General features: G+C 45.8%; 1 long non-coding RNA gene across 1 annotated transcript; it reads left to right on the top strand.

Moving 5' to 3' along the window:
* Positions 1-587: 587 nt before the first annotated feature.
* Positions 588-15,900, top strand: LOC116967633. The gene is made up of 3 exons (XR_004410285.1): positions 588-597; positions 7,199-7,204; positions 15,844-15,900. It is a non-coding gene; the product is annotated as an uncharacterized LOC116967633 (long non-coding RNA).
* Positions 15,901-22,380: the final 6,480 nt, after the last annotated feature.

Below are 22,380 nucleotides of genomic sequence, written 5' to 3'. Positions count from 1 at the left end.
GCCGATGTTTGCAAATAAAGGCCTTTTCGTCTACTTGAAGAATTCTACCTGTGTGTGTCACCTTAAGGACACTTCACATGTACTGCCAGTACCTAACATGGCCACCCTGGGCATCACTCCCTTTTACTTCAATGGCCTCTACTCCTGCACCTATTTTCTATGTTTCTATGTCTCACAAAATATATGCAAACATTTTCTGAGATTTCAGGAAATGCCGGGCCCCCTTTTGGACTCTGGGCTCAGGTCCGATGTACCCCCTGCACCCCACTCTCTCATAGGCCCTGTGAATATGTACGTGCGTATGTGAACACAATACTGTGTGTGGGATGTATCAAAGATCCTATAGCGGAGCAAGATAGGCCACTGCTGCGAAATGCAATGGGCTGACGTGTAGTAGCTACGGAGGGGAACCTGGGCATTTATTCCACCCATTTTAGTAACCCGGAACCTATCCGACCCGACTCACAGTGTAATCAATGTTGCAGGGGAACGGTTTGTGTGTGTGATATAGGGTTAGATTCATAATTCTGTTAGTCCATACTTCTGTTAATTCTTGTTAAAGAATAAAATTTGACTCTGGTAATTGTCTTTTTTAATGTTTTTTAAATCATTTCTTTTTAAGTTGGGATGTAATGTTAAAATTGTACAAGGCATTGGTGAGGCCAATTCTGGAGTATGGTGTACAATTTTGGTCGCCTAATTATAGGAAGGATGTCAACAAAATAGAGCGAGTACAGAGGAGATTTACTAGAATGTTGCCTGGGTTTCAGCAACTAAGTTACAGAGAAAGGTTGAACAAGTTAGGTCTTTATTCTTTGGAGCGCAGAAGGTTAAAGGGGGACGATAGAGGTCTTTAAAATGATGAGAGGGATAGACAGACTTGACGTGGATAAGCTTTTCCCATTGAGAGTGGGGAAGATTTAAACAAGAGGACATGATTTGAGAATTAAGGAACAGAAGTTTAGGGGTGACATGAGGGGGAACTTCTTTACACAGAGAGTGGTAGCTGTGTGGAATGAGCTTCCAGTGGAAGTGGTGGAGGCAGGTTCGATTTTATCATTTAAAAATAAATTGGATAGGTATATGGACGGGAAAGGAATGGAGGGTTATGGTCTCAGTGCAGGTTAATGGGACTAGGGGAGAATAAGTGTTCGGCACGGACTAGAAGGGCCGAGATGGCCTGTTTCCGTGCTGTAATTGTTATATGGTTATAAGGTTAAATGGCACATAAGCTGTGTTTGAGATGATGTTTGTATTACACTTGCACTCTGTAATTCATTCATCTAATCACACTAATGTAATCACACTGTTCACATCTGCGGTATTTGGGAAAATAATAGCAATATGAAGATTCCAGTTGCTCTAGCCCTGGAATGTTACTTAATGTTTTTGTGCTTATTTTCTATTTACTATGGAGTTGTTTCTCCACAAATAAAAAGGGGTCTGGTCTTCCCAAAAGCCAGAGAGTGGAATGAGATCTGTCTGTAATGGTGGGGTTATCTAATTGAAGAATTTCACAAAAGTAAATTTGTTTTGAGCAAGATTTACAAAAGATGTCTAACTTAAGGATGGTTTTATTCTACGAGCACACAACTGACTAGATTGTGCAGGAAAGATCCACTATAAGATCTTTGGTCTGTACCTTTGTTAGGTTCCTAAAAATGGGCTCAACAAATTGATCCCAGCAGCCCACGTTTGGTGCCCATTGTAAACAGTTTAACAAAGAGGAGAGTTAAAACCACCTCTGAAAGCTGCCTGTATGTCTTCAAAGACAATGGATTCAGCTGCAGAAAGTAAACAAACATGCACTTAATAACCATCGAGGACTGTGTTAATTATCGGGGATGGGAGGATGAGAAAGGAAGAAGCACACAAGATAAGTAGGAAGTTTAAAACAAATACAACATGTGCTAATTGCCTGCCTTCCTGCATATTTAATGTAGCAGTGAAGCCAGCGCATGTGTGGATGTGCGGAGCTCTTCTAGAGAGTGCGCATGCGCAGGGCATTTCCGGAGTGTGCGCATGTGCGAAGTATTTTGGGCGGGAAAAGCCTGCGGAATCAGCCATGTTTGCCAGACGTTTGTGAGTTTATGTATTAAACAAATAAGTTGCTTAAAGCTTAAATAAAGTTAAGTTAATTACGAGTAGTGAAAGTTTCATTTATCTCACACCAATTTAAGCAACTTAATCTTAGAAGTCAAACAGTCCGACTTGGAATGGAGAAACTACTGAAACCACAACGCTTGGATCTGGATCCCAACTCACCTGCTGTTGCTGCAAAGGATTGGAAGCACTGGCTTCGTAAACTAGATAACTTCTTTGATGAAAGGTACACAAAAATGCTGGAGAAACTCAGCGGGTGTACTCAACCCCCCGCCCTCGGGCTCCTCCTCCTCCCTTTTTCCTTCCTTCTCCCCACCACCCCCCATCAGTCTGAAGAAGGGTTTCGGCCCGAAACATCGCCTATTTCCTTCACTCCATAGATGCTGCTGCACCTGCTGAGTTTCTCCAGCATTTTTGTGTACCTTCGATCTTCCAGCATCTGCAGTTCCTTCTTCAATTCAATTCAATTCAACTTTAATGTCATTGCACAAATACTGAGTATGGGTACAACGAAATGCAGTTTTGCGTCAGTCCGTAGTAGTGCAATATAGAAATTAAAAAAAAAAAAGAGGATACAGAATAATAAAAAATACAGAATAATTAAACAATGGGGACGGAGGGACCGGAGGAATCTATCGGCGGGACTCCGAGTTCAGCAATGCGACGGTATGATTGTAGAATGACTTCTTTGATGAAAGGTACACAAAAATGCTGGAGAAACTCAGCGGGTGCAGCAGCATCTATGGTGCGAAGGAAATAGGCGACGTTTCGGGCCGAAACCCTTCTTCAGACTGATGGGGGAGAAGGAAGGAAAAAGGGAGGAGGAGGAGCCCGAGGGCGGGGGGGGGGGGGGGGGGGGGATGGGAGGAGACAGCTCGAGGGTTAAGGAAGGGGAGGAGACAGCAAGGGCTAGCAAAATTGGGAGAATTCAACGTTCATGCTATCGGACGCATGCAACCCAGGCGGAATATGAGGTGCTGTTCCTCCAATTTCCGGTGTTGCTCACTCTGGCAATGGAGGTGACCCAGGACAGAGAGGTCGGATTGGGAATGGGACGGGGAGTTGAAGTGCTGAGCCACCGGGAGTTCAGGTAGGTTATTGCAGACTGAGCGGAGGTGTTCGGCGAAATGATCGCCCAATCTCCGCGTAGTCTCCCCGATGTAAATCAGCTGACATCTAGAGCAGCGGATGCAGTAGATGAGGTTGGAGGAGATACAGGTGAACCTTTGTCACACCTGGAACGACTGCTTGGGTTCTTGAATGGAGTCGAGGGGGGAGGTGAAGGGACAGGTGTTGCATTTCTTGCGGTTGCAGCGGAAAGTGCCCGGGGAGGGGGTGGTACGGGAGGGAAGGGAAGAATTGACAAGGGAGTTGCGGAGGGAGCGGTCTTTGCAGAAGGCAAACATAGGGGGAGATGGGAAGATGTGGCGAGTGGTGGGGTCACGTTGGAGGTGGCGGAAATGGCAGGGGATACCGGCTGGTGGGGTGAAAGGTGAGGACTAGGGGGACTCTGCCCTTGTTGCGAGTGCGGGGATGGGGAGAGAGAGCAGTGTTGCGGGGTATGGATGAGACCCTGGTGCGAGCCTCATCTATGGTGGCGGAGGGGAATCCCCGTTCCCTGAAGAACGAGGACATTTCCGATGCCCTGGTGTGGAACGTCTCATCCTGGGAACAGATGCGGCGTCTGCGGAGGAATTGGGAGTAGGGGATGGAGTCTTTACAGGAGGCAGGGTGGGAAGATGTGTAGTCCAGATAGCCATGTGAGTCAGTTGGTTTGTAGTGTATGTCGGTCAGATGTCTGTCCCCTGCGATGGAGATGGTGAGGTCAAGGAATGGTAGGGAAGTGTCGGAAATGGTCCAGGTGTATTGGAGTGCCGGATGGAAGTTGGTTGTGAAGTGGATAAAGTCAGTCAGTTGTGTGTGGGTGCAGGAGGTGGCCCCAAAGCAGTCGTCAATGTAACGGAGGTAGAGGTCGAGGATGGGGCCCTGGTATGTATTGAACAAGGATTGTTCAACGTACCCGAATAAGAGGCAGGCGTAGCTGGAGCCCATGAATGTGCCCATAGCTACACCTTGTGTTTGGAGGAAATGTGAGGAGTCAAACGTAAAGTTGTTGAGGGTGAGGACCAACTCCGCTAGGTGGAGGAGAGTGTCAGTGGCTGGGTATAGGTTGCTCCTCTGGTCGAGGAAGAACCAGAGGGCTTTGAGGCCATCCTGGTGGTGGATGGAGGTGTAGAGTGACTTAGTGATTTTGCTAGCCCTTGCTGTCTCCTCCCCTTCCTTAACCCTTGCTCTGTCTCCTCCCATCCCCCCGCCCTCGGGCTCCTCCTCCTCCCTTTTTCCTTCCTTCTCCCCCCCACCCCCCATCAGTCTGAAGAAGGGTTTCGGCCCGAAACGTCGCCTATTTCCTTCACTCCATAGATGCTGCTGCACCTGCTGAGTTTCTCCAGCATTTTTGTGTACCTTCGATCTTCCAGTATCTGCAGTTCCTTCTTGAAAACTGCTTTGATGATTGTGGCAATGATGCACCAGACAGACTCAAGACATTAATAAGATTTGTCTCTTGTGATGTATATGATTACATAGAGGAATGTACAACTTATGATTCTGCTATTGATGTACTAAGCAAACTCTTCGTTAAGACACCCAACGTGATATTCGCTCGACACCTCCTTGCTACTCGGAAACAAAAACCTGGTGAATCACTTGATGAATTTTTACAAGAACTTCAAAGACTTAGTAAAGACTGTGCCTTCAAAGCAGTTACGGCTGATCAATATCGACAGGAAGTTATTCGAGACACTTTTATCAATGATTTGGCATCGCCTTTAATACGACAGGAGACTATTAGAAAACAAAACCTTGGATTTACAGTCAGCTTACAATGAAGCTTACTCTTTAGACTTGGCTCAGAAAAATTCAGATGCTTATGGCTCATCTAATGTGTATTCTGCTGCGACTACACCAATGTTAAGGTTCATTTTCTTAAAACAGACAACTTACAATGTTGGGTAAAACCAATACAAGCTTTAATGATCATTTAGCTAGAGAGTGCTAGGAGATACAAAGTCAAGCATATAGCAGATGCTTAACTCCTCCCAGGCCATCACTCTAATGAATGAAGACATACAGCATCTTTTTATACTGTTTTGGAAACATAGTCACATGTTCATACAGAATGGCAGCAATGACGTCTAACATATCAATCACAGCTCTACCCATTCAAAGCATGCTTGTCTCTAATACAATATACTCATGCTATGGTTATATCGATCTTAGTTTAGTTACGAAACCCCAAATAACAGGAAGTTAGTCAAAGGTCTATCATCTGCTGTACCACTCTGTGACAGGAACCACACAGCTGGGTAGCAAGCAGAGTTGTGAAAGTGTGGCAAGAAATGGTGTCCCCGCATGTTTTGATAGCGATGTCCATGCCTGGAGGGGCGGGTTGGAATGTTGGGGTGATGTTGCCGCAGTCCCGGGGAGATGGAACCTTGACACAAACTAACATTCTATAATGTAGCATTTTGAACGATGCACACAATGGGCAGGAAGATAAACAGACACAGACACAGACAGACGGCGTTGGAGGAGGTCGTGTTTGCTCTGTTTAGCTCAACCATCTCTACCCGACCCCACCCTACCCTACCCTCACCAGAAGGGGAGTGGTTGAAGTGGCCACGCTCCCGCTCCTTATTCCCAGCACCGCGGGGAAGCTTCTGCCGCTCGGACCCGCAGGGACCATCACACCGTGAGTCTGTCATGTCGGTCCCTGGCCCTGCACAGGTGACCGCTCTTCCCCGTGTTGGGGGCCCTGCGGACGGGGGTGGCTCCCAGCCTCACCCCCTTGACTGCCTCCCCTTAAACACCGACCCACGGCAGCGCTGTCAGAGCCAAGAGGCGTTTCACCGCTGAATGAACCAACCGCCTATTTTAAAGAGGTATTGTACAAGATGCTAATAATAGTCTGTATTTACACCATTAAGTAGGTATGTTGCAAAGCCTACCTGAAGCGTCGTTGAAAATCTGCCGCTGCGGGTGTGCGCGATTTTGGCGCCGTTTAGAGGGGGGCGGGTTTAAAACACGATTTTCTCTAGGCTGTTCAAATCGAAGATGTTCAGCCTAGTTAATTATTAACGAAAAATCGCTGGAAGTCCCCGTCGCAAAAGCTATTATTAGTTTTAAAGGCCTCGTATAATAGTTATAATAGTTTAAAAATCAATCTCTAAACCCGCGACCGCCAGCAACCGCAGGGTCTCATAAAGCAGGCAACTGAAGGTAGGTTGTATATTTTTACATTAAAAAGGGCTTCTTAAGATCCCTTTATACAAAGTTTAATATTGCGAGAAGCTCATTTTGGGCCCATTATATCCCGCAGTATTTTTCTGGGCATTTGGGGGCACAAATCTACCGCAATATGAACGTTCTAAACCAGCGCGTTCCACAGGGACCCACTGGAAAGCTGATTTAAATGGCCATTTATTTACAGCAATTGAACACTAAATTCCTTCCATTTGGCCTATAAATTAATGTAAATGAGATTTAAAAATCATGTTTTATTGTGAATTATTTGTGAATATTATTTGGACATTTAGGCTATTTAAAAATGTTAATCATTTATTAAGAAATGGATAGATGTTTAGATCTAGTAATTGAAGTCTGAAATTAGCTACAATTAGGTAACTAACTAATTATATGCTTTAATTTCAGGTCATCCAAGTAAGATTATTTTATATTTGTTTCAGAATGCTTCAATCTATGATAACTGAAAATTTCATTCAGTTCTCTTAATTTTTAAGAAAGTTATGGGCTTTTGACTGTTCACGATCACAGCTTTTTTGTTATGTCCATAGAAAATCAATAGGGAACAAGATGCTCATTTCCGAGTATGAAAATGGCCATAACATTTTAAATACTTGAGATATGAAAGTGAATTAGGTGTCAAATTAAACTTCTTTTTATGCTTTATCTGATGGGATAAATTACAGACTTGATTTTTAAAATCTCAAAATTTTGTGACATTGCTACATTAAGGTGTATTATCGCTGTGAGGATTTGCTGCTTCTTCTCTGGCACTTTAACTTTGGATCACAAGTTTATAGTTTACGTTTATTATTGTCAATATGATCCACCGTTTGGTTTGGTGGATCATACACTGCGGTGTCCAGTTCAAGGAGAGGCCAAAGGCTGCTGTTTTGGAAACAGTATGGAACCTTCACGCTCTCTTGAAGGTCCTGTGCTAATCCTGGGCATTAGCTTCTGTCTACCTTCTTTTTGTATCAGTGCAGGGCTGGATTTACGTATAAACTGGGCAAGTTTAAGCTTAGGGCCTCAAGATCTAGGGTGGCCTCGCAGAGCCGGATTCACCACTAGGCTTCATAGGCTGAAGCCTAGGGCATCGAAATCTAGGCGACCTCCGGCCAAGGCAGGATACCTGGCGTTCAACTCTGGGCGCCCCCCCCTCGCTATCTCTTTATCTCTCTGTCTGTCAACTCTCCGTCTCCACCCACCATCCGTATCTGTGTCCGGGCTGCAGGGTTCCCGCTCTCCTATCGCTTCTCATCCACGGCCAGCGCATCATCGGCCGCCCTGCGCTTGCGCGCTGCCACGGCAACTGGTCGGCGCTGGGCACTTTGTGGGGTATCTGGCCGCCATTGCTGTCCGGTCGCCACCTCGCCGCAACCGCTGAAAACCAACGCAGAATCACTCCCTGACCCTGGATCTGGAGTAACTCCCTGGAGTAACTCTCTTGTTTCTGGTTTCCTGGTCCTCCATAAATATTCTAAATGGAATTTAAACTGGAGATGGTAAAGGGCTGAACAATAACAGCCTATTGCATTTTATCTGTTTATTTATTGTGTATATATATGGTCTATGGTATATAAACATAATTAACTTTTATCTCCTGTTCTGTATTATGTTTACATATTCTGTTGTGCTGCAGCAAGCAAGAATTTCATTGTCCTATCTGGGACACATGACAATAAAACTCTCTTGACTCTTGACTTGGACTTAACCAAAAAAGGGTTCTTGGGGGAAAAAAGAGGTGCCTTAAATTTAGTTGCGTCTGGTTGGGTAACTATGGTAGGGTGAAGACTATTCCATGCTTTAATTGTGCAGGAGAACTCCATGGAGCAGGGTTGTGGATGGATGGGAGCAGTGGTCCTGGGCTGTGGATGGATGGGAGCAGTGGTCCTGGGCTGTGGATGGATGGGAGCAGTGGTCCTGGGCTGTGGATGGGAGCAGTGGTCCTGGGCTGTGGATGGATGGGAGCAGTGGTCCTGGGCTGTGGATGGATGGGAGCAGTGGTCCTGGGCTGTGGATGGATGGGAGCAGTGGTCCTGGGCTGTGGATGGATGGGAGCAGTGGTCCTGGGCTGTGGATGGATGAGAGCAGTGGTCCTGGGCTGTAGATGGGAGCAGTGGTCCTGGGCTGTGGATGGATGGGAGCAGTGGTCCTGGGCTGTGGATGGATGGGAGCAGTGGTCCTGGACTGTGGATGGGAGCAGTGGTCCTGGGCTGTGGATGGATGGGAGCAGTGGTCCTGGGCTGTGGATGGATGGGAGCAGTGGTCCTGGGCTGTGGATGGGAGCAGTGGTCCTGGGGTGTGGATGGATGGGAGCAGTGGTCCTGGGCTGTGGATGGATGGGAGCAGTGGTCCTGGGCTGTGGATGGATGGGAGCAGTGGTCCTGGGCTGTGGATGGGTGGGAGCAGTGGTCCTGGGCTGTGGATGGGAGCAGTGGTCCTGGGCTGTGGATGGATGGGAGCTGTGGTCCTGGGCTGTGGATGGGAGCAGTGGTTCTGGGCTGTGGATGGGAGCAGTGGTCCTGGGGTGTGGATGGGAACAGTGGTCCCCTGACAGGGAGTCTCCCCTTGTGCCTGATGTGGATCTACATCTCCAGGGCATGAGGTCGGTGAGAACACTATCGCTTTCTACTGAATTGTGTTTGCATCTTTGATTAATTGTGCTGACTTTTACTTTCAATTGTTGTCATTTGAAGTGTCCAGGGTTTTTAATGTTGATATTTTTCTGGTACAACTGGAATTGTGTTGTTTCTGTGCTCTATCTCCAAACTAAACGGATGTTTCCACTAGTGGGAGAGTCTCGCACCAGAGGGCACAGTGTCAGAATAAAAGGATGTAACTTTGGAATCTTATTTGTGTAATTCCCTGCCACAGACGGCAGTGGAGGCCAAATCACTGGATGGATTTAGGAGAGAGATGGAGCTCTAGGGGCTAGTGGAATCAAGGGATATGTGGAGAAGGCAGGCATGGGTTATTGATTGGGGATGATTAGCCATGATCGCAATGGATGGTGGTGCTGGCTCGAAGGGCCAAATGGCCTCCTCCTGCACCTATTTTCTATGTTTACTAAAGTGATGATACCCTAACCTTATCACAACTGAAATTGAATCTGGCTGATGTAAATATAGAAACAAAGATTTGTAGAAGCTGGTTTATTCCAAAGATAGACACAATGCTGGAGTAACTCAGTGGGTCAGGCAGCATCTCTGGCGAAACAAGAGATTTTGGGATGGAATAAAAGGGTTCTTACACAAAATATCACCCATCCTTTTCCTCCTGAGATGGTGCCTGACCAGCTGAGTTTCTCCAGAACTCTTATCATTGTTACTCGTACCAAGGACAGAGTCCCCATGCCCCCCATTGCAGTCAGTGAAGAAAGCGAATGGCCTGTTGGCCTTTATAACAAGAAGAATCAAATATAGGAGCAAAGAGGTCCTTCTGCAGTTGTACAGGGCCCTAGTGAGACCACACCTGGAGTATTGTGTGCAGTTTTGGTCCCCTAATTTGAGGAAGGACATTATTGCTATTGAGGGAGCCCAGCGTAGGTTCACCAGGTTAATTCCCGGGATGGCGGGACTGTCATGTGCTGAGAGAATGGAGGGGCTGGGCTTGTACTCTCTGGAATTTAGAAGGATGAGAGGACACACTAGAGGCAGGAAACATGTTCCCGATGTTGGGGGAGTCCAGAACCAGGGGCCACAGTTTAAGAATAAGGAGTAAGCCATTTAGAACAGATATGAGGAAACACTTTTTCTCACAGAGAGTTGTGAATCTGGAATTATCTGCCTCAGAAGGCGGTGGAGGCCGGTTCTCTGGATACTTTCAAGAGAGAGCTAGATAGGGCTTTTAAAGATAGCGGAGTCAGGGGATATGGGGAGAAGGCAGGAACAGGGTACTGATTGTGGATGATCAGCCATGATCACATTGAATGTTGGTGCTGGTTCGAAGGGCCGAATGGCCTCTACTCCTGCACCTGTTGTCTATTGTCCTCACCTTCCACCGTCACATACAACAGATAATCCTCCAACATTTCGCCACCTCCAGCAGGATCCCAACATTGGCCACATCTTCCCATTCTCCAATTTCAGTGTTTTCTCCCTCCTTACTCTTTCCAAGCTCTCCCACAGCCTACTGTCTCTGCCTCTTCCTTCCTCTATCCTGCCCACCCCAACTTCAGTCTGAAGAAGGGTCTCGACCTGAAAAGTCACCTATTCCTTCTCTCCATGGATGCTGCCTCACCCGCTGAGTTACTCCAGCATTTTTGTCCATCTTTGATTTTACCAGCATCTGCAGTTCTTTCTTAATCCACACGGTGGGAGTGTTGACCACAAATTGGAGCGACCTGTTATGTGAATTCACTACATTTTAGGAGTTGCTGTCTACAAATTAGATATAATTATGCTCTTTACTGCAAAATGGTTCTTTGTTGCTCTGTGACCCTTTACCTTTCCCCATAATGCCCCCATTGCACAGATGCCAAACTTAGTAAAAGCCCTGAAACCAGGGAAGTTTGGGATGAAAATCAAGGAACTGCAGGTGCTGGTTGACAAAAATAAGGCACAGTGCTGGAGTAACTCAGCGGGTCAGGCAGCATCTGTGGAGAACATGGATAGGTGTCGTTTCACAGGGTGCTGGTGAAACATAGATAATAGGTGCAGGAATAGAGGGCATTCGGACCTTCGAGTCTGCACCGCCATTCAATATGATCATGACTTATCATCCAACTCAGTATCCTGTACCTGCCTTCTCTCCATACCCCCTGATCCCTTTAGCCACAAGGGCCGCATCTAACTCCCTCTTAAATATAGCCAATGAACTGTGTGGCCTGAACTATCCTCTGGGGCAGAAATTTCCACAGATTCACCACTCTCTGTGTGAAAAATGTTTTCCTCATCTCGGACCTAAAAGATTTCTCCCTTATCCTTAAACTGTGACCTCTTGTTCTGGACTTCCCCAACATTGGGAATAATCTTCCTGCATCTAGCCTGTCCAACCCCTTAAGAATTTTGTAAGTTTCTATAAGATCCCCCTCAATCTTCTAAATTCTAGCGAGTACAAGCCGAGTCTATCCAGTCTTTCTTCATATGAAAGTCCTGACATCCCAGGAATCAGTCTGGTGAACCTTCTCTGTACTCCCTCTATGGCAAGAATAACTCAGCGGGTCAGGCAGCATCTGTGGAGAACATGGATAGGTGACGTTTCACAGAGTGCTGGAGTAACTCAGCGGGTCAGGCAGGATGCCCTTAGTAAAGAGAACAGGTTTGGTGGGCAACTCTGTGAGGGAGTTCACTAATTGTGTACAGGGTTTGATGCCCATAGTAAGAGTTACAGCATTGGGCAACTCTGTCGGGGAGTTCACTGTTTGTGTGAAGTGTTCTCTTTGATATAGCTGGCATGTTGCTGTGCCAGGCTGATTATGAAAGTACTCAATGTATTCTTCTACCCTGTAGGATTCACTACTGCAGACACATTTAAATTTCACTGGACCTTAATTGGTACATGTGACGATAAACTGACCTTGAAACATTGGGCCTAGAATTATTTTTCCCGGCCCTGTCCATCCAGTGTTTGATATTTTGAGGTGAATGTAGAATCTTCTCACCTGCTGCTGTTTCTCCCTCTACAGTTATTCTACAGAGAAGGTTCACCAGACTGATTCCTGGGGTGGCAGGACTTTCATATGAAGAAAGACTGGATAGACTCGGCTTGTACTCGCTAGAATTTAGAAGATTGAGGGGGGATCTTATAGAAACTTACAAAATTCTTAAAGGGTTGGACAGGCTAGATGCAGGAAGATGCATCCCGATGTTGGGGAAGTCCAGAACAAGGGGCCACACACAGTTTAAGGATAAGGGAGAAATCTTTTAGGACCGAGATGAGAAAAACATTTTTTTTCACACACAGAGAGTGGTGAATCTGTGGAATTCTCTGCCACAGAAGGTAGTTGAGGCCACAGTTCGTTGGCTATATTTAAGAGGGAGTTAGATGTGGCCCTTGTGGCTAAAGGGATCAGGGGGTATGGAGAGAAGGCAGGTACAGGATACTGAGTTGGATGATCAGCTATGATCATATTGAATGGCGGTGCAGGCTCGAAGGGCAGAATGGCCTCTACTCCTGCACCTATTGTCTATGTTTCACTAAATATATGGAAATATTTTCTGAGATTTCAGGAAATTCCGGGCCCCCTTTTGGACTCTGGACCCGGGTCCGATGTTCCCCCCGCACCCCACTCTCTCATCGAGCCCTGTGAATATGTACGTGTGCACATAAACACAATATTGTGTGTGGTCGTGTACCTTTGTTAGGTTCCTACAAATGGCCTCAACAAATTGGTCTCAGCAGCCCCCAGATTTGGTGCCCGTTGTAAACAGTTTAACAAATTTAATTTTAGGTTATATTTTATTTGTTTCCAAGTTCTAATTGTACTGTGTATAATTGGATTTTTATTGTATTTTGTGTTATTCAGATTCATTGGTGAGAGGAGGATCGGTCCTATATTGCAAGGGGAGCAATCCTCCCTCTCCATTATAAACCAATCCACCTGCTGGGCAGAGTTGTCCAGCAGGTGAATCATATTTTTGATATTTACTGCCCAATAATAGTACATAAAGTTATGAAGTGCTAAACCGCCCAATTGTTTGGGTTTGCTCAAGTGAGTTCTTTGTATTCTGTGGGATTTATAATCCCATGTAAAATTTGTAATGTCTGAGTCCAGTTTTTTAAAAACTTTTTTGGAAGGTATATAGGAATTGATTGGAATAGGTATAGAATTTGTGGTAGAAAGATCATTTTTATAGCATTTATACGACCTATTAAAGACATCGGAAGAGATTTCCAGAATTTAATTAAAGTATTTAATTTCTTAAGTAGGGGACTATAATTTGCATTAAACATAGCTTGATATTTTCTAGTGATTTCAATTCCCAAATATTCAAATTTTTTGTAGCTATTTTAAAAGGGAAATTTAAGAAGTGTGTTGAGTCTTTTGGTTTTATCGACATCATTTCATTTTTATTCCAATTTATTCTGTAGCCTGAGAAAGACAGTTTAACAAAGAGGAGAGTTGAAACAATCTCTGAAAGCTGCCTGTATGTCTCCAAAGACAATTGATTCAGCTATAGAAAGTAAACAAACATGTACTTAATAACCATTGAGGACTGTGTTAATTGTCGGCCTGCGAGGATAAGAAAGGAAGGGGCACACAAGATAAGTAGGAAGTTTAAAACAAATACAACATGTGCTAATTGCCTGCCTTCCTGCATATTTAACGCTGCATTTGGAGACAAGATTCGAACTTCAAACACATGACCTGTGGAAGGTGTTTGCAAGAGAATGGAAGAGGGGCTGCAGAATATCATTAACAACTTTGATTGCCTGCAACCCTGCTAGAGAATTACATAGATCTAAAGGGTTATTGCAGGAAAATATATGAAAGTTTACATCTATATGAACCTGTTCAAATTGCAGTCATAGAAACATAGAAACTGCATCTGCTGTTCCTTGATTTACATCCCAAATCTTCCCTGGTTTCAAGGCTTTTACTAAGTTTGGCACAGAAACATAGAAACGTAGACAATAGGTGTAGGAGTAGGCCATTAGGCCCTTCGAGCCTGCACCGCCATTCAATATGATCATGGCTGATCATCCAACTCAGTATCCTGTCCCTGCTTTCTCTCCATACCTCTGATCCCTTTAGCCACAAGGGCCACATCTAACTCCCTCTTAAATATAGCCAATGAACTGTGGCCTCAACTACCTTCTGTGGCAGAGAATTCCACAGATTCACCACTCTCTGTGTGGAAAATGTTTTTCTCATCTCGGTCCTAAAAGATTTCCCCCTTATCCTTCAACTGTGACCCCTTGTCCTGGACTTCCCCAACATCGGGAACAGTCTTCCTGCATCTAGCCTGTCCAACCCTTTAAGAAGTTTGTAAGTTTCTATAAGATCCCCCCTCAATCTTCTAAATTCTAGCGAGTACAAGCCGAGTCTATTCAGTCTTTCAAACAATCTCCCAGATGTACTGGAGGACAGAGGATCTAATGGGGTAGAGGAACAAATACATTTTCAGGTGAGAAATAGTATTGGGTAGGCTAATGGGACTGAAGGATGATAAATCCCCTGGGCCTGATGGTCTGCATCCCAGGGTCCTCAGGGAGGTGACTCTAGAAATAGTGGAAGCATTGGTGATCATTTTCCAATGTTCAATAGATTCAGGATCAGTTCCTGTGGATTGGAGGATAGGTAATGTTATCCCACTTTTCAAGAAAGGAACGAGAGAGAAAACGGGGAATTACAGACCCATTAGCCTGACCGGTGGTGGGAAAGATGCAGGAGTCAATTATTAAAGAGGTAATAATGGGGCATCTGGATAGCAGTAAAAGGATTAGTCCATGTCAACATGGATTTATGAAAGGGAAATCATGCTTGACTAACATTCTGAATTTTTTTGATAATGTGACAAGTAAAATGGATGAAGGGGTGAGCCAGTGGATGTAGTGTATCTCGACTTTCAGAAAGCCTTTGATAAGGTCCAGCACGGGAGACTGGTGACTAACATTAGAGCACATGGTATTGGGGTAGGGTGTTGACTTGGATAGAAAATTGGTTGGCAGACCGGAAGCAAAGAATAGGAGTGAACGGGTCCTTTTCAGAATGGCAGGCAGTGGCGAGTGGAGTGCCGCAAGGCTCGGTGTTGGGGCCGCAACTGTTTACCATATATATTAATGATTTGGAAGAGGGAATTAGGAGCAACACTAGCAAGTTTGCGGATGACACAAAGCTGGGTGGCAGTGTGAACTGTGAAGAGGATGTTAGGAGGTTGCAGGATGACCTGGACAGGTTGTGTGAGTGGGCAGATGCATGGCAGATGCAGTATAATATAGATAAATGGGAGGTTATCCCACTGATCCCTTTAGCCACAAGGGCCACATCTAACTACCTCTTAAATCTAGCCAATGAACTGGCATCAACTACTTACTGTGGCAGAGAATTCCAGAGATTCACCACTCTCTGTGTGAAAAAAAATGTTGGTTCTAAAAGATTTCCCCCTTATCCTTAAACTGTGATCCCTTGTTCTGGACTTCCCAACATCGGGAACAATCTTCCTGCATCTAGCCTGTCCAACCCCTTAAGAATTTTGTACGTTTCTATAAGATCGCCCCCTCAATCTTCTAAATTCTTGCCAGTACAAGCCGAGTCTATCCAGTCTTTCTTCATATGAAAGTCTTGACAACCCAGGAATCAGTCTGGTGAACCTTCTCTGTACTTCCTCAACGGTAAGAATGTCTTTCCTCAGATTAGGAGACCAAAACTATACGCACCAGATTGATTCCTGGGATGGCGGGACTGTCATATGAGGAAAGATTGAAGAGACTGGGCTTGTATTCACTGGAGTTTAGAATGTCAGGATAGAAGATGGATTGATGCAAGAGGAGTGTGGAACATGCAAGATAAGGTAGAGGAGATATGGCTGTAAAACTGTAATAAAAAGCGGGCGGGCGTCTTCCCTGAATGTTCCAGCCGATGTTTGCAAATAAAGGCCTTTTCGTCTACTTGAAGAATTCTACCTGTCTGTGTCACCTTAAGGACACTTCACATGTCATGCCAGTACCTAACATGGCCACCCTGGGCATCACTCCCTTTTACTTCAATGGGGGTGCCAGTAGTCAAGATGGCCGCCTCCCTGGGCTTCACCTCCCATTGGCTCCAATGGAAAACTGCCAGTAGCTAAGATGGCCGCCCAGGCCTTCACACCCAATGGACTGCAATGACAGACTGCCAGTAGAACCTCCCTGCTCCTATACTCAAATCCTTTTGCTATGAATGCTAACATACCATTCGTTTTCTTCACTGCCTGCTGCACCTGCATGCCTACTTTCAATGCCTCCAGTCTGAAGAAGGGTTTCGGTCCAAAACTTTACCTATTTCCTTCGCTCCATAGATGCTGCTGCACCCGCTGAGTTTCTCCAGCATTTTTGTGTGTCTACTTTCAATGACTGGTGTAGGAGCAGGGAGGATCTACTGCAGTTGTAGAGGGTCTTGGTGAGACCACATCTGGAGTATTGCATACAGTTTTGGTCTCCTAATCTGAGGAAAGACATTCTTGCCATAGAGGGAGTACAGAGACGGTTCACCAGACTGATTCCTGGGTTGTCAGGACTTTCATATGAAGAAAGAATGGATAGACTCGGCTTGTACTTGCTAGAATATAGAAGATTGAGGGGGGATCTTATAGAAACATACAAACTTCTTAAGGGGGTGGACAGGCTAGATGCAGGAAGATTGTTCCCGATGATGGGGATGTCCAGAACAAGGGGCCACACACAGTTTAAGGATAAGGGGGAAATCTTTTAGGACCGAGATGGGAAAAACATTTTGTCCACAGTGGTGAATCTGTGGAATTCTCTGGCACAGAAGGTAGTTGAGGCCACAGTTCATTGGCTATATTTAAGAGGGAGTTAGATGTGGCCCTTGTGGCTAAAGGGATCAGGGGGTATGGAGAGAAGGCAGGTACTGGATACTGAGTTGGATGATCAGCCATGATCATATTGAATGACGGTGCAGGTTCGAAGGGCCGAATGGCCTCTACTCCTGCACCTATTGTCTATGTTTCTATGTCTCACAAAATATATGCAAACATTTTCTGAGATTTCAGGAAATGCCGGGCCCCCTTTTGGACTCTGGGCTCAGGTCCGATGTACCCCCTGCACCCCACTCTCTCATAGGCCCTGTGAATATGTACGTGCGTATGTGAACACAATACTGTGTGTGGGATGTATCAAAGATCCTATAGCGGAGCAAGATAGGCCACTGCTGCGAAATGCAATGGTCTGACGTGTAGTAGCTACGGAGGGGAACCTGGGCATTTATTCCGCCCATTTTAGTAACCCGGAACCTATCCGACCCGACTCACAGTGTAATCAATGTTGCAGGGGAACGGTTTGTGTGTGTGATATAGGGTTAGATTCATAATTCTGTTAGTCCATACAAGTTAATTCTTGTTAAAGAATAAAATTTGACTGGTAATTGTCTCTTTTAATGTTCTTTAAATCATTTCTTTTTAAGTTGGAATGTAATGTTAAAATTGTACAAGGCATTGGTGAGGCCAATTCTGGAGTATGGTGTACAATTTTGGTCGCCTAAATATAGGAAGGATGTCAACAAAATAGAGAGAGTACAGAGGAGATTTACTAGAATGCTGCCTGGGTTTCAGCAACTAAGTTACAGAGAAAGGTTGAACAAGTTAGGTCTTTATTCTTTGAAGCGCAGAAGGTTAAAGGGGGATGATAGAGGTCTTTAAAATGATGAGAGGGATAGACAGAGTTGACGTGGATAAGCTTTTCCCATTGAGAGTGGGGAAGATTCAAACAAGAGGACATGATTTGAGAATTAAGGAACAGAAGTTTAGGGGTGACATGAGGGGGAACTTCTTTACACAGAGAGTGGTAGCTGTGTGGAATGAGCTTCCAGTGGAAGTGGTGGAGGCAGGTTCGAATTTTATCATTTAAAAATAAATTGGATAGGTATATGGACGGGAAAGGAATGGAGGGTTATGGTCTCAGTGCAGGTTGATGTGACTAGGGGAGAATAAGTGTTCGGCACGGACTAGAAGGGCCGAGATGGCCTGTTTCCGTGCTGTAATTGTTATATGGTTATAAGGTTAAATGGCACATAAGCTGTGTTTGAGATGATGTTTGTATTACACTTGCACTCTGTAATTCATTCATCTAATCACACTAATGTAATCACACTGTTCACATCTGCAGTATTTGGGAAAATAATAGCAATATGAAGATTCCAGTTGCTCTAGCCCTGGAATGTTACTTAATGTTTTTGTGCTTATTTTCTATTTACTATGGAGTTGTTTCTCCACAAATAAAAAGGGGTCTGGTCTTCCCAAAAGCCAGAGAGTGGAATGAGATCTGTCTGTAATGGTGGGGTTATCTAATTGAAGAATTTCACAAAATTAAATTTGTTTTGAGCAAGATTTACAAATGATGTCTAACTTAAGGATGGTTTTATTCTACGAGCACACAACTGACTAGATTGTGCAGCAAAGATCCACTATAAGATCTTTGGTCTGTACCTTTGTTGGGTTCCTAAAAATGGGCTCAACAAATTGATCCCAGCAGCCCACGTTTGGTGCCCATTGTAAACAGTTTAACAAAGAGGAGAGTTAAAACCACCTCTGAAAGCTGCCTGTATGTCTTCAAAGACAATGGATTCAGCTGCAGAAAGTAAACAAACATGCACTTAATAACCATCGAGGACTGTGTTAATTATCGGAGATGCGAGGATGAGAAAGGAAGGAGCACACAAGATAAGTAGGAAGTTTAAAACAAATACAACATGTGCTAATTGCCTGCCTTCCTGCATATTTAATGTAGCAGTGAAGCCGGCGCATGTGCGGATGTGCGGAGCTCTTCTAGAGAGTGCGCATGTGCAGGACATTTCCGGAGTGTGCGCATGTGCAAAGTATTTTGGGCGGGAAAAGCCTGCGGAATCAGCCATGTTTGCCAGACGTTTGTGAGTTTATGTATTAAACAAATAAGTTGCTTAAAGCTTAAATAAAGTTAAGTAAATTACGAGTAGTGAAAGTTTCATTTATCTCACAACAATTTAAGCAACTTAATCTTAGAAGTCAAACAGTCCGACTTGGAATGGAGAAACTACTGAAACCACAATGCTTGGATCTGGATCCCAACTCACCTGCTGTTGCTGCAAAGGATTGGAAGCACTGGCTTCGTAAACTAAATAACTTCTTTGATGAAAGGTACACAAAAATGCTGGAGAAACTCAGCGGGTGCAGCAGCATCTATGGTGCGAAGGAAATAGGCGACGTTTCGGGCCGAAACCCTTCTTCAGACTGATGGGGGGTGTGGGGGAGAAGGAAGGAAAAAGGGAGGAGGAGGAGCCCGAGGGCGGGGGGGGGGGGGGGGGATGGGAGGAGACAGCTCGAGGGTTAAGGAAGGGGAGGAGACAGCAAGGGCTAGCCAAATTGGGAGAATTCAACGTTCATGCCATCGGACGCAAGCAACCCAGGCGGAATATGAGGTGCTGTTCCTCCAATTTCCGGTGTTGCTCACTCTGGCAATGGAGGTGACCCAGGACAGAGAGGTCGGATTGGGAATGGGACGGGGAGTTGAAGTGCTGAGCCACCGGGAGTTCAGGTAGGTTATTGCAGACTGAGCGGAGGTGTTCGGCGAAATGATCGCCCAATCTCCGCATAGTCTCCCCGATGTAAATCAGCTGACATCTAGAGCAGCGGATGCAGTAGATGAGGTTGGAGGAGATACAGGTGAACCTTTGTCACACCTGGAACGACTGCTTGGGTTCTTGAATGGAGTCGAGGGGGGAGGTGAAGGGACAGGTGTTGCATTTCTTGCGGTTGCAGCGGAAAGTGCCCGGGGAGGGGGTGGTACGGGAGGGAAGGGAAGAATTGACAAGGGAGTTGCGGAGGGAGCGGTCTTTGCAGAAGGCAAACATAGGGGGAGATGGGAAGATGTGGCGAGTGGTGGGGTCACGTTGGAAGTGGCGGAAATGGCAGGGGATTATGTGTTGCATTTACCGGCTGGTGGGGTGAAAGGTGAGGACTAGGGGGACTCTGCCCTTGTTGCGAGTGCGGGGATGGGGAGAGAGCAGTGTTGCGGGGTATGGATGAGACCCTGGTGCGAGCCTCATCTATGGTGGCGGAGGGGAATCCCCGTTCCCTGAAGAACGAGGACATTTCCGATGCCCTGGTGTGGAACGTCTCATCCTGGGAACAGATGCGGCGTCTGCGGAGGAATTGGGAGTAGGGGATGGAGTCTTTACAGGAGGCAGGGTGGGAAGACGTGTAGTCCAGATAGCCATGTGAGTCAGTTGGTTTGTAGTGTATGTCGGTCAGATGTCTGTCCCCTGCGATGGAGATGGTGAGGTCAAGGAATGGTAGGGAAGTGTCGGAAATGGTCCAGGTGTATTGGAGTGCCGGATGGAAGTTGGTGGTGGAGTGGATAAAGTCAGTCAGTTGTGTGTGGGTGCAGGAGGTGGCCCCAAAGCAGTCGTCAATGTAACGGAGGTAGAGGTCGAGGATGGGGCCCTGGTATGTATTGAACAAGGATTGTTCAACGTACCCAACAAAGAGGCAGGCGTAGCTGGGGCCCATGAATGTGCCCATAGCTACACCTTGTGTTTGGAGGAAATGTGAGGAGTCAAACGTAAAGTTGTTGAGGGTGAGGACCAACTCCGCTAGACGGAGGAGAGTGTCAGTGGCTGGGTATAGGTTGCTCCTCTGGTCGAGGAAGAACCAGAGGGCTTTGAGGCCATCCTGGTGGGGGATGGAGGTGTAGAGTGACTGAGTGATTTTGCTAGCCCTTGCTGTCTCCTCCCCTTCCTTAACCTTTGCTCTGTCTCCTCCCATCCCCCCGCCCTCGGGCTTCTCCTCCTCCCTTTTTCCTTCCTTCTCCCCCCCACCCCCCATCAGTCTGAAGAAGGGTTTCGGCTGAAACGTCGCCTATTTCCTTCACTCCATAGATGCTGCTGCACCTGCTGAGTTTCTCCAGCATTTTTGTGTACCTTCGATCTTCCAGCATCTGCAGTTCCTTCTTGAAAACTGCTTTGATGAGTGTGGCAATGATGCACCAGACAGACTCAAGACATTAATAAGATTTGTCTCTTGTGATGTATATGATTACATAGAAGAATGTACAACTTATGATTCTGCTATTGATGTACTAAGCAAACTCTTCGTTAAGACACCCAACGTGATATTCGCTCGACACCTCCTTGCTACTCGGAAACAAAAACCTGGTGAATCACTTGATGAATTTTTACAAGAACTTCAAAGACTTAGTAAAGACTGTGCCTTCAAAGCAGCTACGGCTGATCAATATCGACAGGAAGTTATTCGAGACACTTTTATCAATGATTTGGCATCGCCTTTAATACGACAGGAGACTATTAGAAAAAACCTTGGATTTACAGTCAGCTTACAATCAAGCTTACTCTTTAGACTTGGCTCAGAAAAATTCAGATGCTTATGGCTCATCTAATGTGTATTCTGCTGCGACTTTACCAATGTTAAGGTTCATTTTCTTAAAACAGACAACTTACAATGTTGGGTAAAACCAATACAAGCTTTAATGATCATTTAGCTAGAGAGTGCTAGGAGATACAAAGTCAAGCATATAGCAGATGCTTAACTCCTCCCAGGCCATCACTCTAATGAATGAAGACATACAGCATCTTTTTATACTGTTTTGGAAACATAGTCACATGTTCATACAGAATGGCAGCAATGACGTCTAACATATCAATCACAGCTCTACCCATTCAAAGCATGCTTGTCTCTAATACAATATACTCATGCTATGGTTATATCGATCTTAGTTTAGTTACGAAACCCCAAATAACAGGAAGTTAGTCAAAGGTCTATCATCTGCTGTACCACTCTGTGACAGGAACCACACAGCTGGGTAGCAAGCAGAGTTGTGAAAGTGTGGCAAGAAATGGTGTCCCCCGCATGTTTTGATAGCGATGTCCATGCCTGGAGGGGCGGGTTGGAATGTTGGGGTGATGTTGCCGCAGTCCCGGGGAGATGGAACCTTGACACAAACTAACATTCTATAATGTAGCATTTTGAACGATGCACACAATGGGCAGGAAGATAAACAGACACAGACACAGACAGACGGCGTTGGAGGAGGTCGTGTTTGCTCTGTTTAGCTCAACCATCTCTACCCGACCCCACCCTACCCTACCCTCACCAGAAGGGGAGTGGTTGAAGTGGCCACGCTCCCGCTCCTTATTCCCAGCGCCGCGGGGAAGCTTCTGCCGCTCGGACCCGCAGGGACCATCACACCGTGAGTCTGTCATGTCGGTCCCTGGCCCTGCACAGGTGACCGCTCTTCCCCGTGTTGGGGGCCCTGTGGACGGGGGTGGCTCCCAGCCTCACCCCCTTGACTGCCTCCCCTTAAACACCGACCCACGGCAGC

The sequence above is a fragment of the Amblyraja radiata genome, chromosome 40 (assembly GCF_010909765.2).
Source record: "Amblyraja radiata isolate CabotCenter1 chromosome 40, sAmbRad1.1.pri, whole genome shotgun sequence".
Taxonomy (NCBI): Eukaryota; Metazoa; Chordata; class Chondrichthyes; order Rajiformes; family Rajidae; genus Amblyraja; species Amblyraja radiata.
Note: the sequence above shows the minus strand (reverse complement) of the source record. Positions and strands in the feature narration are given on the sequence as shown.